Source organism: Calonectris borealis, chromosome 8 (assembly GCF_964195595.1).
Source record: "Calonectris borealis chromosome 8, bCalBor7.hap1.2, whole genome shotgun sequence".
NCBI lineage: Eukaryota > Metazoa > Chordata > Aves > Procellariiformes > Procellariidae > Calonectris > Calonectris borealis.
This window is the reverse complement of record NC_134319.1, coordinates 40071256-40076160: the sequence shown is the minus strand read 5'-3', so window position 1 is coordinate 40076160 and position 4905 is coordinate 40071256. Positions and strand designations below refer to the sequence as shown.

At 46.9% G+C, this 4905-nt stretch overlaps 1 long non-coding RNA gene across 2 annotated transcripts; it reads right to left on the bottom strand.

Annotated features, from left to right (window-relative positions):
• Positions 1 to 241: 241 nt before the first annotated feature.
• On the bottom strand, positions 242 to 3241 carry LOC142085195 (uncharacterized). 2 transcript variants are annotated; one of them, XR_012674587.1, is made up of 4 exons: positions 3151 to 3241; positions 2349 to 2401; positions 1797 to 1857; positions 242 to 746 (listed from the first exon to the last, which is right to left on the bottom strand). It is a non-coding gene; the product is annotated as an uncharacterized LOC142085195 (long non-coding RNA). The 2 variants fall into 2 exon arrangements; XR_012674586.1 differs by lacking the exon at positions 242 to 746 and having other exon boundaries at positions 1367 to 1857.
• Positions 3242 to 4905: the final 1664 nt, after the last annotated feature.

Sequence of the window (4905 nt, the reverse complement as noted above, 5' to 3'; positions counted from 1 at the left end):
ACCCCCAAACCCCCCCTTTTTATTCACCTCCCCAAAAAGGCACAAAACAAGGGAAACGGCCCCAACCGGCAGCTCGTTACTTTAATAATGCCATTTACGTATGTACACACGGACCCCCGCCAAAAAGGGGGGCTCTGCTAGAAAAATAAAGGAGGGGCGGCCCCCCCAAACGGTTGCAGACCCCCACAGTCCCTGTCCCGCAGGCTGGCAGCTGGCCCCTTACCCTCAGCACGTTTAACGACCGGCAGGCAAACCTGGGCCGGGGGTCTCTCCTGAGCACCACGGGACGCTTACAACGAGACATCTGAAAAACAAAAATCCCAAATGGTATTTCAGCATATTAAAAAAATAGCACCGAAGGCAGCAGAGGAATTCAGTCAGGATAAGGGATAGGGTAGTAGTTGAGCTAAAGGAGGATGCTAGGCAAACAGGACAGCTCGAAATACAACACGTCCTTTAAAAGCTAGAGCGATTCGAACGCTTAAAATCAGCGTTAAGACTAATTGACACAATTTTGAACGCGTTCTTAGCAGAGAAGTAAACACTCTCGCTGGTGTCGGAAAACGCCTCATCCCTTCCTTACAGCACCGCTGCAGGGAGATAACCCCGTGAGGCTGCAGGACAAGGGTGTACCGTAATCAGCATCTACGCTCACGGATCCTCCGCCGCAGCTCCAGCCCTTGCGCTGCTGCTGCTGCTGCACATCTCGCTTGCTTGGTCGATAAAGTTGAAAGTGAAGTGTAAAACTTTGAAGAGTAAAATGAAAAAGAAATAACAAATCTCAGCAATTAATTTTATGCTAAAAAGGTGTGCATACGTTTATCTACATACAAGAAGACGACTTATACCATAAAAGTATTTGATTTTCCTTTTGCATTAATTTAAATTGCAGAGCTGTGAATTCATACCGTTAAATTATCTATCTCTACAATACACAGCTATCATTTGACTGGGGTTTTGCGTGTGTTACGTGACTAGGAAGGACGCCTGGCCAGCTGCGCCGAGACTGATGCTACCGAACTGCCGGGGAAACGCGCCATTGAAAGCGAGACAGAAATAAAGTACTTCAGAGCACTCGGTCAAAAGATTGGGAAAAAAACCCGTAACGTTCAGTTGCCTCTCTTTTTAAACATTTAGAGCAACTACCTAACTGCTTAACTACACCTAATAAATTGTATGCTACAGCTATTTGGCAGTTACATTTTAAATGCAAGTTTGGAAATTATACAATTTTAACTTTTTTTTAAAGTTTCATTTATGATAGAAAACTATTTTTTATGATAGAAAAATCGGTGAGGCACAAAATCCCCCATATGGTTCTACTTTTGGGAACAAAAAAAAAACGAAACCCAAAGCAAATCCCCAGTGCTGCAATACATAAGGCTACCAAAAAGGACTGGCAGATTTGCTAATGCTTTTGGCTGTACTGAAGCATGCAGAGGAACACGTTTTCATGATCTCTCAACTGTTACAACTGGGAACCAATGACGCCATCAACTGTTGGAAGATGTGCTGTGCTTGGGTCTTTGGGAGGAAATTGACTGGGGGTTTTTTGTTTGGTTTGGTTTTTTGGGTTTTTTTTTGTTTTTGTTTTTAAAGAGAACAAAAAGTCTTGTTGCTGATGACTTCTACTGCCAAGTATATCATCTCTGAAGATCCACTCTGATGGGAAGTTCATAAAATGCACCTCCTTTGAATGAGAAATATTTCCATTTTGGAAAATCTCTTTCGAACTGAAGTCAAAAATTACACACTGTAGGTTAAGGAAAAAGGACATTATTGAAGCAATAACTCACCAAAACCACATCAGGACTCACTGTCACTAGTTACAAGGCCGCTAATGTTTCTTGGGAAAGCCTGGAAAACATGCAGAAGCGAAGCCAATTTGTCCTGATTTGTCCATGTCTCTTCTTTGACTTTGATTGCCTTAAGTACAGATACTAGTATGTCAGTAAAGTTTTCAATTACTACTATAAGATATTTTAAATACTTATTCACTGAAAAAGCATAAAGCTTTTATAATGAAAACAAAGTCTGTTTCTTCTGAATATCTGATCTCTTACAAACAGTTTCTTTCCTCTTCTGGTACAAAATTATTTTCACAGTATCATTTAATAGTAAGCGCACAAAAACAGAAGACCATGCTTTCAGGAATAGGAAATAAATGAGGGAAGTAAGCTTTGCATAGGCGTAACATGCTCCAGAACAGACCTTATTTTATTTTAGTATTTGTGTTAAAATATTTAATAAAAAACTATAGAAGGAGAATTGGCACATTCTTAATATTAACTTTAAAGTCCACACTACAAGTACCTTAGGAAAAATGTAGACATACATCATTGACGTACCTTGTATTTACAGACCACTATGGATCCCTTCCATATGCCTTGTACTTTCATGGCTGGATAAAAGTAGATATAGAAAAAAAAAATTTAAAAGCAATGTGACACAAGAGAGACAGGAAATAATAAAAAAATAAGGTTAGACATCTGGATAAAAGTAGACATAGAAAGAAAAGAGAGGGACAGGCAGAAGAACAGAGGAATAGCAAAAAAGGACAGGAGGGATATAAAAAAAGCTGAAGGACAGGCAGCCAGAAAATGAAATACAGAAAAAAGGAGAGAGACAGCGAGCAGGACAGACTGGGGGAGAGATGGCTGCAGGGGGCGGGCAGGGAGAACGACAGAGAATGGGGGGGCTGGGGGAGAGGGACAGGGGCAAGGAACAGCACAGAGGGACAGAGACAGAAAAAGAGGATGGGAAGCAGGACAGAGAGATGCAGCACGAAAAAAAACAGGGACAGGGAGAAGGACAGAGAGGCGGAGAGACAAAAAGAGCAACAGGGACCAGGACCCCCGAGGGATAAAGAGAGGGACAGAGGGCTGGATGCAAGAACAGAGAGAAGAACAGGAGTACAGGTAAGTGGAAAAAATGACAGAGAGGGAAAGAGAGAGGGTCAGGGAGCCAGGCAGACAGATGGATAGGCAAAAAGAGAACAATGGAGGAATGAAGAACAGTGCAACAGACAGGAGGAGGCAGGGAAAGGCAGACATGGGTAGGGATCTGGGAGGGGTGGGGGATGCAGAGCGGGGCAGGGAGTTACTGGGACGCGGAAGAAGAGAGATGCACGCCCAAGGGTCCAGGACTCACCACAGCTCCCGCTCTTGGCGCCGCATGGAGAAATGTACAATTCGGATGCTTCTTTCTCCCTCACTCTCTCTCCCCCTTCCTCTTCTGTAGCTCTGGTTACTCAACTGTCATTCATCTGAGAGAGCACAGCTAGTATCTTACAGCTTTTTAAATGTGAGGGTTCATAGATACATAGCATTTCTCTCACTCACACACACACAATACATGGACATACTGTACCTTTGGATACATGTACAGACCCTGCATTACACGTTAGCGATGTAGTCTGCTGAGGACTATTAATTGGGATCGTTCCTCACTCAAATCACAGAATCATTAAGGTTGGAAAAGACCTCTAAGATCATCAAGTCCAACCATCAACCCAACACCACCATGCCCACTACACCATGTCCCTAAGCACCTCATCTACATGTCTTTTAAATACTTCCAGGGTTGGTGACTCCACCACTTCCCTGGGCAGCCTGTTCCAATGCTTGACCACTCTTTCAGTAAAGAAATTTTTCCTAATGTCCAACCTAAACCTCCCCTGGCGCAACTTGAGGCCATTTCCTCTCGTCCTATCGCTAGTTACTTGGGAGAAGAGACCAACACCCAACTCACTACAACCTCCTTCCAGGTAGTTGTAGAGTGCAGTAAGGTCTCCCCTCAGCCTCCTCTTCTCCAGGCTAAACACCCCCAGTTCCCTCAGCCGCTCCTCACAAGACTTGTGCTCCAGATCCTTCACCAGCTTCATTGCCCTTTTCTGGACACGCTCTAGCACCTCAATGTCCTTCTTGTAGCGAGGGGCCCAAAACTGAACACAGTATTTGAGGTGCGGCCTCACCAGTGCCGAGTACAGGGGCACGATCACCTCCCTATTCCTGCTGGCCACACTATTTCTGATACAGGCCAGGATGCCGTTGGCCTTCTTGGCTACCTGGGCACACTGCCGGCTCATGTTCAGCCGCTGTCAACCAGCACCCCCAGGTCCTTTTCCTCTGGGCAGCTTTCCAGCCACTCTTCCCCAAGCCTCTAGCGTCGCGTGGGGTTGTTGTGGCCGAAGTGCAGGACCCGGCACTTGGCCTTGTTGAATCTCATACAATTGACCTCGGCCCATCGATCCAGCCTGTCCAGATCCCTCTACAGAGGGTTTCTCTATTATGCACATGGAGGCATCTTCCAGTTGGATCCATGTTGCTTCACTCTTCAGCTGGTTCGCCTTTTTCCATTCTCTTCAACTTCAGCCACGACAGCTAGTCTAAAGAGACAGCGACTATTAGACCTTTCACTTTTCACACACCCTGCTAAAATAACAAGGCAAGCCAAGGACGACACAAGCCAGATGCAGTTAACACAACCACGAGAGGAGGAACAGGTAACTTGGTCGTCAGGGCCGCCCCAGGCAATGAAAAGAACGAGCGATTGTTATCGACAGTTATCTTTGTTCACCCCAGGCTGGAACCACCCCACGGGCCTCCGCTCTTCTCCGGGGCACCCGGGGCAGCAACAGGACTCTCACAACCGAATGGGGTACAGGCAAGGCCCTAGCCCGCTCCCAAGAGCTCCTGCGCACCACAGTGCCGAGCGCCGCCGATGCACTACCCCCAGGCGGGCGGGAGACACCCCCGAGCCTGCGACCGCCGAAGGGTCTGGCTCGCCACACCGGTGGACCCGGCCCCCACCTACCGCCGACGAAATGAACCACGCCGCCATGCTGCTCCCGGGCACCGCGCATGCGCAGGCCAGCGGCGGCGCGTGGGAGGGGCCTGAGGCTGC